The sequence below is a fragment of the Rhinatrema bivittatum genome, chromosome 10 (genome assembly GCF_901001135.1).
Source record: "Rhinatrema bivittatum chromosome 10, aRhiBiv1.1, whole genome shotgun sequence".
Classification (NCBI taxonomy): Eukaryota; Metazoa; Chordata; class Amphibia; order Gymnophiona; family Rhinatrematidae; genus Rhinatrema; species Rhinatrema bivittatum.
The window spans coordinates 124,755,028-124,769,145 of NC_042624.1; positions in this window are offsets into that span (position 1 = coordinate 124,755,028).

The following is a 14,118-nucleotide window of genomic DNA, read 5'->3' on the forward strand; positions in this document are numbered from 1 at the left end:
CTCTCTCTTTGCCCTACCTCATGGACTTTTTCCTTCTCTAGGTTGTGACCTAAATGAGCTAAATGAGACTGACATTCCCCACAGTGCTAATATCAACCACCAGCACAACAGCTGTTGAGCCGCACATACAGAGAGAGTGTAAGAGCTCTGAGTCTAGTGTTAGTAACAAGAGAGGGTCCTTGCATGAGGGAGGAAGCTTGAAGTAGTGATTCTCACATGCAATGACTGTATATAAACACTCAAATAAATAAATAAACAGATGGGAGTAGAGAGAGTCAGTATGTAATGTATGGGAAGGAGAGAAGACAGTTGGAGACCGGGGTTTAGGTGCCAGTTGAGTCCTGTCTTCCATTCCTGCCTTCTGCTCCTGAAGATACCTGAGGTTTACAGGTGGTGAAACCTTACAGACTGGCAGTTGTAACACAAGTTTATATAGCAATACACCTCATTGAGTGTCTGGCAGAGGCTGGAGAACCAGGAATAGAACAAGACATCCTCATGTTTAAGGATTTCACTCTATATGCTCCCTTTCATGTTCCCACACCAAAATCTCTGCAGCTGTGCAAACTGTGCTGCAGTCATGGTTCATTGAGACAAAGGGATGGTACAAATAGGACTGAAATCTGAGGCCACAGCTACAATAAGAGAGAAATAAATATGTCAAAGCTCAAGTTTCAAAGCAGGCGGAGAAGCACACAATGTGCAAAAGGGCTGCCACTCTTCACCCCACACCTGAAAACAAAGGAGTAGGCGTATCTTTGGGTGGACCAGATGAAGAGAAATTCACTACAAGATCCCAAGACAAAGTCTAAAATGAGGGAGCCCAGACAGCTGCCTACTGTTTTCATTTTAAGGAATAGCAGTTGTAATTGTATTTGTCTGCTTCATGCTGCAATACAGAGCACCTGGGCAAGGGTGAACTACAAGTTCAATCTCCTGGGATATGAACTCTACTTTCAGTTCTGGAAGTCACTGGGTGTGACTTTGGACACATCCCTTTACCTCTAATTCCACCTCTGTCATAGAAACAGAGAATATGACAGCAGGCAAGAACTGTAAAGCCCATCTAGTCTGTCCAGTTTCATTCCTGCTGTAATGCCAAAGACCCCAGTTGACCTTTGGCTTTTCTTTTTACTTCTTTGTAACTAAAGATCCTTTGTGCTTCTCATAGCTTCTCTTTTTTTTTGACCTGGCTCTTTTCTCCTGCTCCTTTGTATTTCCAGTTCAGTCTCCAAGTCTGTTGTCCAGTATAGAAACATAGAAATGACGGCAGAAAAGGACCAAATGGTTCATCCAGTCTGCCCAGCAAGCTTATGATAGTATCTGCTGTGCCGTGCAGGTTACCCCATGCTTATCAGTTTCCCAAACTGTAAAGTTCAGTGCCCTTGTTGATTACTATCTGAATCCAATTTCCTGTTACTCCTTGCCGTTGAAGCAGAGAGCAATGATGGAGTTGCGTTATGGGTTAAGGGTAGTAACCACCACACCAGCAAGTTACCCCCATGCTTATTTGTTTCCTCAGACCGTAAAAGTCAGGACCTCATTGGTTACTGTCTAAATCCCATTCTCCATTTCTCAGCAAGTTACCCCATGCACTTTTTTTTTTTTCTTCATTTCCATCCTCTAGTTTTTAGGGATCCACAGTGTTTATCCCATGCCCCTTTGAATTCTTTCACTGTTTTCATCCTCACCACTTCCTCTGGAAGGTCATTCCAGGCATCCACCACCCTCTCTGTGAAGAAATATTTCCTGACATTGGTTCTGAGTCGTTTTCCCTGGAGGTTCATTACGTGACCCCTAGTTCTACTGATTTCTTTCCAACGGCAAAGGTTTGACGGTTGCGCATCATTAAAATCTTTCAGGTATCTGAAGGTCTATATCATATCTTCCCTGCATCTCCACCCTTCCAGGGTATACATATTCAGATCCATCAGCCTCTCCTCATAGGTCTTCTGACACAGACCCCACACCATTTTGGTTGCTCTTCTCTGGGCCGCCTCCATCCTGTCTTTAAGCCCCTTCAGGTATGGACTCCAGAACTGAACACAGTACTCCAGGTGAGGCCTCACCAAGGCCCTGTACAAGGGGATATCACCTCCTTTTTCTTACTGGTTATTCCTCTCTCAGTGCAGCCCAGCATTCTTCTGGCTTTAGCTATCACCTTGTCACATTGCTTCGCCGTCTTCAGATCTCCAGACACTATCACCCCAAGATCTCTCTCCTGGTCCATGCATATCTGTCTTACATCCCCCATCACATACTGCTCTTTTGGATTGCTGCACCCCAGATGCAGGACCAATTTCCCAACTGAAAAGATGTAAATGACTGCAAAGATGTAAATAGAAGAAAGAAACATAAATATGGTAAAATAGGGAGGGGCAAGACTTTTTTTTTAGATAGTCAATGATAAAAGGAAGTGCAAAAGTGGCACTATGAGACTCCAAGGTGAAGGCAAGGAATGTGTAGAGGCTGATGAGGAAAAAAGCAAAATTGCTTAAGAAATATTTCTGTTCAGTGTTCACTGTGGAAGGGCCTGAAGCAGGACCACATAAAGATTAAATTAGAACATAGGGGAAAGCAGACAATCAGTCAGCAGCATCTCCAAAGAATACTAATAAAACAGGAGAGTTAGGGCATCCCATCAGAGAGGTTCCAATAAAAGTAAAAGTAGGCTATGTGCCTATAAGTAAAGAATCACCTGATCTAAAGGATTCCAAATTATTAATACAAACAAAAAACACACGTTGAAATGGCTGTATGCCAATGCCAGAAGTCTAAGAAGTAAGACGGAAGAGTTAGTGTATAGCAGTGAATGATGACATAGACTTAATATTTCAGAGACATGATGGAAGGAGGATAACCAATGGGACAGTGCTATATCAGGTTACAAATTATATCACAATGATACGGAAGAGCAAAGTGGTGGTGGTGATGGTGGCGGGAGGGGGGCGCTTTATGTCCGGGATAGCATGAGACTAAATGCACAATCGAATCTTTATGGGTAGAAATTCCATGTGTGTTGGGGTAGACTATAGTGATAGCAGAATATTACCATCTACTTAGCCTAAATGGTGAGATGGACAATAAAATGCTAAGAGAAATTAGGGAAGCTAACTAAATTGGTAATTCAGAATTAATAGGCAATTTCATTTACTCCAATACTGACATAAATTTCCTGGATGTAATAAATGACAGCTTTATGGAGCAACTGGTTAAGGAACTGATGAGAGAGGGAGCTATTTTACATCTAATTCTCAGTGGAGCCCAGGATTTACTGAGAGAGGTAACGGTGGTGGGGCCACTTGGCAATAGTGATCATATCATGATCAAATTTGAATTAATGATTGGAAGTAAGTAAATCCATGGCGCTAGCACTAAACTTTCAAAAGGGAAACTTTGATAAAATGAGAAAAATAGAAAAAAACAGAAAGGTGCAGTTAGGGTAAGAGCGTACAATAGGCGTGGACATTGTTAAAAAATGCCATCTTAGAAGCGCAGTCCAGATGTATTCCATGCATTAAGAAAGGTGGAAGAAAGACCAAACGATTGCCGGCATGGGTAAAAGATGAGGTGAAAGAAGCTATTTGCGCCAGAAGATCTTCCTTTAAACCTTTGGAGGAGCATCCATCTGAAAGAAATAGGAAAAAGCATAAACATTGGCAAGTTAAATGTAAGACATTGATAAGACAGGCGAAGAGAGAATTTGAAAAGAAGTTGGCTGTTAGGGCGAGAAGGTTGGTACTTCCGCCAGGGGAGGGCCCCTGGTGGCTCTTGTCGGCGGAAGGCGGAACAGGCAGGGATGGCCCCACAGGAGCTTCACCTATACCAGCCCTCATTCCCCACAGGTTGAGTCCTTGGGTACCGGGGCAGCAGGACTTAGGCAGGGGCCTTCCACAGAGAGAGTCTTGAAGAGGAGGCAGAGGCGGTGTTGGACTAACTGGAGCCGAGGTGGATGGAGAACAAACGGAGTCAGGAACAGGCCGGAGTTCAAGGCAGGCAGCAAGCAGAGTGAGGACGAGGAAACAGGCTGGAGGTCTGGGCAGGCAGAAGTCTCTCAGAGTCAGAATACCAGGCAGAGGTCAGGCAGGCAGAGGTCACTCAGAATCGGAATACCAGGCAGAGGTCAGGCCGGCGGAGGTCACTCAGAGTCAGAATACCAGGCAGAGGTCAGGCAGGCAGAGGTCACTCAGAGTCGGAATACCAGGCGGAGGTCAGGCAGGCGGAGGTCACTCAGAGTCAGAATACCAGGCAGAGGTCAGGCAGGCAGAGGTCACTCAGAATCGGAATACCAGGCAGAGGTCACTCAGAGTCAGAATACCAGGCAGAGGTCAGGCAGGCAGAGGTCACTCAGAATCGGAATACCAGGCAGAGGTCACTCAGAGTCAGAATACCAGGCAGAGGTCAGGCAGGCAGAGGTCACTCAGAATCGGAATACCAGGCAGAGGTCAGGCCGGCGGAGGTCACTCAGAGTCAGAATACCAGGCAGAGGTCAGGCAGGCAGAGGTCACTCAGAGTCAGAATACCAGGCAGAGGTCAGGCAGGCAGAGGTCACTCAGAGTCAGAATACCAGGCAGAGGTCAGGCAGGCAGAGGTCACTCAGAATCGGAATACCAGGCAGAGGTCACTCAGAGTCAGAATACCAGGCAGAGGTCACTCAGAATCGGAATACCAGGCAGAGGTCAGGCAGGCAGAGGTCACTCAGAATCGGAATACCAAGCGGAGGTCAGGCCGGCGGAGGTCACTCAGAGTCAGAATACCAGGCAGAGGTCAGGCAGGCAGAGGTCACTCAGAATCGGAATACCAGGCGGAGGTCAGGCCGGCGGAGGTCACTCAGAGTCAGAATACCAGGCAGAGGTCAGGCAGGCAGAGGTCACTCAGAATCGGAATACCAGGCGGAGGTCACTCAGAGTCAGAATACCAGGCAGAGGTCAGGCAGGCAGAGGTCACTCAGAATCGGAATACCAGGCGGAGGTCAGGCCGGCGGAGGTCACTCAGAGTCAGAATACCAGGCAGAGGTCAGGCAGGCAGAGGTCACTCAGAATCGGAATACCAGGCGGAGGTCAGGCAGGCAGAGGTCACTCAGAATCGGAATACCAGGCGGAGGTCAGGCCGGCGGAGGTCACTCAGAGTCAGAATACCAGGCAGAGGTCAGGCAGGCAGAGGTCACTCAGAATCGGAATACCAGGCGGAGGTCAGGCCGGTGGAGGTCACTCAGAGTCAGAATACCAGGCAGAGGTCAGGCAGGCAGAGGTCACTCAGAATCGGAATACCAGGCGGAGGTCAGGCCGGCGGAGGTCACTCAGAGTCAGAATACCAGGCAGAGGTCAGGCAGGCAGAGGTCACTCAGAATCGGAATACCAGGCGGAGGTCAGGCCGGCGGAGGTCACTCAGAGTCAGAATACCAGGCAGAGGTCAGGCAGGCAGAGGTCACTCAGAATCGGAATACCAGGCGGAGGTCACTCAGAGTCAGAATACCAGGCAGAGGTCAGGCAGGCAGAGGTCACTCAGAATCGGAATACCAGGCGGAGGTCAGGCCGGCGGAGGTCACTCAGAGTCAGAATACCAGGCAGAGGTCAGGCAGGCAGAGGTCACTCAGAATCGGAATACCAGGCGGAGGTCAGGCAGGCAGAGGTCACTCAGAATCGGAATACCAGGCGGAGGTCAGGCCGGCGGAGGTCACTCAGAGTCAGAATACCAGGCAGAGGTCAGGCAGGCAGAGGTCACTCAGAATCGGAATACCAGGCAGAGGTCAGGCCGGCGGAGGTCACTCAGAGTCAGAATACCAGGCAGAGGTCAGGCAGGCAGAGGTCACTCAGAATCGGAATACCAGGCGGAGGTCAGGCCGGCGGAGGTCACTCAGAATCGGAATACCAGGCGGAGGTCAGGCCGGCGGAGGTCACTCAGAGTCAGAATACCAGGCAGAGGTCAGGCAGGCAGAGGTCACTCAGAATCGGAATACCAGGCAGAGGTCAGGCAGGCAGAGGTCACTCAGAATCGGAATACCAGGCGGAGGTCAGGCCGGCGGAGGTCACTCAGAGTCAGAATACCAGGCAGGGGTCAGGCAGGCAGAGGTCACTCAGAATCGGAATACCAGGCGGAGGTCAGGCAGGCGGAGGTCACTCAGAGTCGGAATAACAGGCAGAGGTCCGGCAGGGCAGAAGCAGAGGGCAAGCACGGAAGGCAAGGAGCAGGCAAGGATGCTGGAACAGGAATCAGGCAGGAACGCTGGAACAGGAATCACACTGGAACACACTCTCATGGAGCAGGACACATTGCTGAGGCCCTGATTGAAGGCAGGGCCTGGCTTTAAATAGTCCCAGGCTTGATGAGGTCATCAGTAAGGGCCATGGGCTTCAGGACCCATCCCCCTGCTGTTGGCCCTTTAAGAGGCCAGGCTGGCGTAAAGATGGATGTCCGACTCTTGCCTCCTCCACTCTGCAGGCCTGTTTCAGGCGCCTGTCTGCGGTGACTGCCAACATGTATTATAGGGAAATGCAGTTGAAATTTCTGTATACGGCCTATTTGTCCCCTCAGGTTTTGTACCTTGTCAAGTTGACTTCCTCGTGGTCTTGTGTAAAATGTCAGAGGGCTTCAGGGACTTTATATCACGTGTTTTGGGATTGCTCCCTGATCCGGCGGTTCTGGGGCCGGGTCTTACAATATATGGCAGACCTGTTAGACACGAGTGTATGGATTTCTCCTGAGGCAGTATTATTTGATCAAGTGGATGCCTCCATCATTCGAAATGCAGCACACCGGCTGTTGCTCCGGAAGGCGAGCCTTGTGGGAAAACACCTCATCCTAGTGTTCTGGAAGGATGCAGCGGTGCCATCATTTTGGATGTGGAAGAACAGCCTACATCGACTGATGTTCATGGAACATATGGCATCAGCCGCATCTCCCAGTCATCGGCGACGATTCTTACTGGTTTGGAACTGCTATATTCAATCATTGTCACACCGTTCGCAGTCTTATTTTGAATGTCTGACTCTCAGGTTTCCTTAAGGGTATCACTGCAGATTCTTTATACCTTGGGTAAGCAAACTTGGAGAAGGGGGGAGGGGATGGAAATGGGAGGGGGGTTTCAACTGAGGGTACTATGATTCGGGGGTAAAAATGCAAAAGTAGTCTATTATCTGTGTTGTAAATACCTGTGGAGTTGCAGAGTTATCGCTCCGCAGGATCTGTATAGTTTTCATTGCATAATAAAAACCGTTAAACATAAGAGGCCAGGCTGTCCCGCACGTGCCGAATGGGGGAAGGACAGAGAAAGCTAAGGGCGGCCCGCACAAGGGATGCCCCGGTGCAAGGAGCCGTGCACCGCACTGGCCCCAGCGTGCGTGGTGATGCAGCGCACCAAATGCCAGTCCCCATACCGGGACACGGGGCGCCCGTCTCGCAGGACTGAGGGTGAGTGCTGCAGTCCAATGGGGTAACTCACAGGCCACCGAACGTAACATTGGCCATAGAGGCAAAACTCTTAATAAAAGCTTTTTAAAATATATCCAAAGCAGGAAGCCTGCGAAGGAGTCAGTTGGACCGTTAGATGATCATGGAGTTAAAGGGGCACTTAAGGAAGATAAGGCCATCGCGGAAAGACTATATGAATTCTTTGCTTTAGTGTTTATTGAGAGGATGTTGGGGAGACGGTTTTCAAGGGTGACGATTCAGATGAACTCATCCAAATCACTGTGAACCTGGAAGATGTAGAAGGCCACACTGACAAACTGAAGAGTAGTAAATCACCTGGACCGGATGGTATACATCCCAGGGTTCTGAAAGAACTAAAAAGTGAAATTTCAGACCTATTACACTATTTGTAACCTATCATTAAATTATCTGTTGTATCTGAAGACTAGAAGGTGGCCAATGTAATCCCAATATATAAAAAGGGATCCAGAAGTAATCTGGGAAACTATAGACCAGTGAGCCTGATTTTAGTGTCGGGAAAAATCGTGAAACTGTTATAAAGAATAAAATCACAGACATGATTTAATGGGACACAGCCAGCATTAATTTACTGATGGGAAGTCTTGCCTAACAAATCTGCTTCATTTTTTTTGAAGGCGTTAATAAACATGTGGATAAAGGTGAACAAGTAGATGTGGTGTATTTGGATTTTCAGAAGGCGTTTGTCAAAGTCCCGCATGAGAGGCTTCTAAGAAAACTAAAAAGTCATGGGATAAGAGGTGATGTCCTTTTGTGGATTGCAAAGTGGTTAAAAGACAGGAAACAGAAAGTAGGATCAAACAGTAGAAAAAGGTAAACAGTGGAGTGCCTCAGAGATCTGTACTTGGACCAGTGCTTTTTAATGTATTTATAAATGATCAGGAAATAGGTATGATGAGTGAGGTAATCAAATTTGCAGATGACACAAAATTATTCAGAGTAGTTAAATCACAAGCAGATTGTGATAAATTGCAGGAGGACCTTGTGAGACTGTAAGATTGGGCGTCCAAATGGCAGATGAAATTTAATGTGGACAAGTGCTAGGTGATGCTTATAAGGAAAAATAACCCAGGTTGAGTTACAGAATGTTAGTTTTCATTTTAGGAGTTACCACCCAGGAAAAAGATTTGGACGTCATAGTTGATATTACATTGAAATCATCAGCTCAGTGTGCTGTGGCAGTCAAAAAAGCAAACAAAATGAAAGTTAGGAATTATTAGGAAGGGAATGGCAAATAAAACGGAGGATGTCATAATGCCTCTGTATTGTTCAATGGTTAAACCGCACCTTGAATACTGTGCAATTATGGTTGCCGCATCTCAAAAAGGATATAATTGGACTGGAGAAAGTACAGAGAAAGGTGAGCAAAATGATAAACGGCAGGGAACAGCTCCCCTACGAGGAAAAGCTATAAGGTTAGGGTTGTTCAGCTCGAAGAAGAGACAGCTGAGGGAGAATATGATAAAGGTCAACAAAATCATGAAAGGATTTGAATGGATAATTTCCTAGCATGTAGACAGATGGACTCAGGACCAGTGGGTTTATACTCCCCTGCCAGCAGATGCAGGCAGAGCAAGCTGATGTCACAGTATATGTATTCCTGCAGTGACCCGAGCCTGCCAGTATTCTCTGTCTCCAGCAGATGGTGGACGTGCATCTCCCTTTGGGGATTGCTTTGAGTTTTTTGGAAGGAGACATTTGAAATCTAAATCAAGGAAAAGAAACCCCACTCTCCTGCTGTGATAAATAAAGGTCCCTCCCCCAATTGAGAATTCTTGAGGTGATTTCTGTGGTCCCTCAGAGGTATGCCTTGGTCTGGTAGCTGGTTTCCTAGCATGGACTTAGCTGCTAGTTCAGCTGAAAGGCCAGCAGATGCAGGAGGCCGAGTGCGGTGGAGATGGCAGATGCCCTCTCCCTTCCGCAGCTGGAGATCATCTCTGTACCAGCTGGTAAGTGCTGAGCTCTGGTAAGATTAAAAAAAAAATAGAGAAGGTCATCTGCAGATGATCTCAGCTCTCACATTGCAGGAAAATACAACGTAAAAGTGGACTTTCTAAGCAGGGAGAGTCTGGACCCAAGAGAGTGGGTGTTAGCCGTGGCGTTTCAGCTAATTGTGAATCACTGGGACCTTCTGTTCCTAGACCTGCTGGTGAATTCTCGCAATGCGAAGGTTCCTCGATTCTATAGTCGCAGGAGAGATCAGTGGTCCCTGGGAATAGACACTGTCATACAGGACTGGCCAGAAGACAGATTACTTTATGCCTTTCGTCCGTGGCCCTTGCTGGGCAGGATAATTAGCAAGATCGAAGGCCACAGGGGACTAGTACTCCTGGTGGCATTGGACTGGCCCAGGTGTCCATGTTATGTGGATTTGCGAAGACTCCTGGTGGAGGCTCACCTGTTGAAGTGTGGTTATTCCTCTGAGGTGATTGCCACCTTACTCCATGCTCGCTCGTTCTCCACCTCCTTGGCTTATGTGCGGATTTGGAGAGTTTTTGAGGCCTGGTGTGAGCAACATGGTGTTCTTCTTTGTTCAGTTAAGATCCCACTCATTCTGGACTTTTTGTATGATGGGTTGCATAAAGGATTGGCCCTTAATTCCTTGAAGGTGCAGGTTGCAGCTCTTACCTATTTCAGGGGTCAGGTGAATGGTGGTTCATTGTTGTCTCACCCTGATGTGATTCATTTTTTGAAGGGAATGAAGCATCTTAGGCCTCCCTTGAGGTTACTGGTTCCCTTGATGAGTCTTAGCTTTGTGCTGGATGTTTTGGTGGGCCCTACTTTCCAACCATTGCATAGCTTTTCCTTGCAGTTTTGACCTTGAAGACTGTATTCCTGGTGGCTATATGTTCAGCACATACAATTTCTGAGCTGCAGGCTTTGTATTGCTAGGAGCCGTTCCTTCGGGTGACTCCGGGGCATTATAGCTGTGTACTGTTCCATTCTTCTTGGCCAAGGTAGTCTTGGACTTTCATTTGAAACAGTCCATCTCCTTGCTGTCCCTGGATAAGGTTAGGGATGTGGAGGAGTATCGCCTCTTGCACTCCTTGGATATCAAGAGACTTGTCATGCAGTATCTGGAGGTTTCTGAACTTTTTTGAAAGACAGATCGCCTGTTTGTTCTCCATGGCAGGAGTAAGCAGGGTGTTCTGGTTTCGCAGGCTACCATAGCTCGCTGGATTAAAGAGGTAGTCACTGCCGTGTTGTGGATGCTGAAAAAGCCATTGCCTTCTCAAGTTAGGGTTCATTCCACTAGGGCTCAGGCAGTGTCATGTGCGGAGGTTAGTTTATAGCCTGTCGATATCTGCCGAGCTGCGACGTGGTCCTGTTTACACTTTTTCCAGGTTTTATCGCCTGGATGTGCATGCCCGGGAGGATATAGCCTTTCCATGTGTGGTGTTGACTGGACCGCGGGCAGCTTCCCACCCTGATGGGGAGTAGCTTTGGTACATCCTACTGATTCTGAGTCCATCTGTCTATACGCTAGGAAATGGAGAAATTATTTACCTGATAATTTTGTTTTCCTTAGTGTAGACAGATGGACCCAGCTTCCCACTCTCTGCTGCCACATGAGTGTGTCAGTAGTCCTCCTGTGGTGATATGGATCCCAAGGGATTACTGGTAAGTGTTCATCCAGTCCCTAGCTTGGAGTACCTAGAATCTTACATGAGTTCAGGGTTTCTTGCTGGTTGAGTACAGTTTTGGTTGCCTGTTTTTAATCATGTTTTAATCAAGTTTTTTGTTAGTCTGTCCACAGTTGCTTTGAAGAGAATACTGGCAGGCTGGGGTCACTGCAGGATTACATATACTGTGACGTCAGCTTGCTCCAACTCCATCTGCTAGCAGGGGAGCATAAACCCACTGGTCCTGAGTCCATCTGTCTACACTAAGGAAACAAAATTATCAGGTAAGTAATTTCTCCAATGTGAAACGGTTATTTACTCTTTCGGATAATACAAGACTAGGGTGCACTCCATGATGTTAGCAATAAAATTGGAGCAAATCCTTTTTCACTCAACACATAAGCTCTGGAATTCATTGATGGAGGATATGATTAAGGCAGTTGGTGTAGCTGGATTTAAAAAAGGTTTGGATAAGTTCCTGGAGGAGAAGTCCATAAACAGCTATTAATCAATAGGGAACAGCCACAGCTAGTTGCCAGCATTATTTTCATGACTTGGATTGTCCATTACCTGCTATTAAGTTCACTTAGAGAATAGCCACTGCCATTAGCAATGGTTACATGGAATAGACTTAGTTTTGGGTACTTGCCAGGTTCTATGGCCTGGATTGGCCACTGTTGGAAACAGGATGCTGGGCTTGATGGACCCTTGGTCTGACCCAGTATGGCATTTTCTTATGTTCTTATTGGCCACTGTTGGAGTATGGACCCTTGGTCTGACCCAGTATGACAACAACTTATTTCTTCTGGAAGTGAGGTAAATCTCAGTCAATTTTTAGAACAATGTGTTCGTGAGGAGCTAACTAAACTTAAAGTAGATAAGGCAATTTGGGCTGGATGGGATACATCCGAGGATACTAAGGGAACTTACAGATGTCCTGGCAGCTCTGCTCATTGACCATTTCAATGCTTCTTTAGAGTTGGGAACAGTTCTGGAGGACTGGAAAAGTGCAGATGTGGTTCCTATTCATAAAAGAGGAAGTAATAAGGAGGCTGGGAATTCTAGACCGGTTAGTCTGACCTCGAGGGACTGCCCTTCATGCTCCCCCTGTGTCACATGGTTCTTAGGCTCACTGCCATTGGACCTTGCCCCCTGCCTCCAGCTTGTGGAGGATTTTCCTTTAGCAGCTCTCGACGAGAGTTCAGTCTTGGCCATGCTTGCTTCTGAGCCAGCAGCACTCCGTAACACCCTGTGAAACGATCGGGTTGCTACAGCTGCCACTACAGCTGCCGTTGAAGCACGCAGAAAGGTTGATCTAGATATCACCTTGAACTTGTTGCGGCAGAGAAAAGAGAAGCAGCGGCCCTTGAAGCCAAATTAAGGTATTTGATGTGGCTCTGGACCAAGACGACGGTGGGGGGAACCCACTCAGCTCCATGGCCCAGCAGGACACCACCCAGTGGATGCTTGAGTATGTCACAGCTCACCCTCCAACTCATGCCAGCACCAAAACGCCGCCTCCCTCAGAACAACCCTCGCATCATGGGAGAACACGCTCCCCCTCACAAATGGTTGCCTTGACCAAACAAATTGAACCTGAAATGCAAAATGCCATGAATACTAAATGCCATGGCAGTGGATCCACCGGCTCTAAATCACACGGATGCTTGGCAGTTAACTCACATGCCAAGCACACGCCCAAGGAAAACACTTCCGTGCAACCATGGATCCCAGCGTCCCGTGGGGACTGGGAACGAGAAAGAGCTAGGCAACTACACTCAAGAAGGGTTCCAATTGAGTACCCTATGCCTAAACAGGAGACAACTGATCAACCATGTCCTGTGCAAATGTACAACAAAGGTGACGTGCACAGTCAGCCACAAGACACCCACCCATCAAGACCTACTGCCTTTCAGAACGAGTCTCCAGACAGAGAAGACCTAGCAAGGTACATGACCCGCCGGAATTCATAACCGCAGGGCTTTACGAGTTCAACGACCGCCCTGAGAGTTACAGGGCATGGAAATCTGACTTCCAAGATGCTGAGAGGATATGAGATTGACTCCGAAGGAAACGATAAACTTGATGGTAAAATTGTTGGGATGTGAATTGGTCAATCACGTAAAAGGATTAAAAAATGTCTACCCCATGTGATCCCTTTATAGCGCTAAAAGAGGTATGGGAGAGACTTGAGTGATATTATGGGGACCCAGTCGCCATAGAAAATGCGTTATTTGAGAAAATAGAAAACTTTCCAGAAATATCCAGTAGAGATAACCGAAAGTTACAAGAATTGGGAAATCTCCTCCAAGAGGTGGAGACAGCTAAGGCTGAATTCATTTATCTGGGTCTCAACCTTCTGGACACATCACGAGGCACAAACACCATCATAAACAAACTGCCACGTGATATACAAGATAAATGGGCATCTCATGGTGCACGATACAAAGAAGACCACAAAGAGTATCCACCTTTCCATGTCCTCACAAAGTTCATACGAGATTTAGCAAGACATAGGAACGACCCTAGCTTCTCATTCAGTACACATTTAATACACAGAATCAGCCACCAAGTGGGCGAGAGGCCAACCAATAAGCATAGCAGCAACAGGAAACCCATTTCTGTGCACAAAATGGAAGTGTCGTCTGCAGCACCTACATCTGATCAACTTCTCAGTATGAATAGAGCAGAGGATCCAGACCAACAGTGTCCAATACACAAGAAACCTCACCCACTCAGAAAGTGTCGAGGATTCAAAGGGAAACCTTTAAAATAACGCAAAGAACTGTTAAAAAGGTACAGAATTTGCTACCAGTGCTGTTCTTCATTTAACCACAAAGACTGTAAAATAGCCATTAAGTGTTCAGAGTGCGGGAGTGACCAACATGATAGTGCCCTGCACCCTGACGGAGCAAAACTTCATCCTTCGGGAACCTCACACCCTAGTTCAAACCACGGCGGGGAGGAAAGGGCAGAACAAGCGCCAGAACCTGAAGTGATCCCCAAATACACACAAGTGTGCGGGAGAAATAACAACGGGAAATCC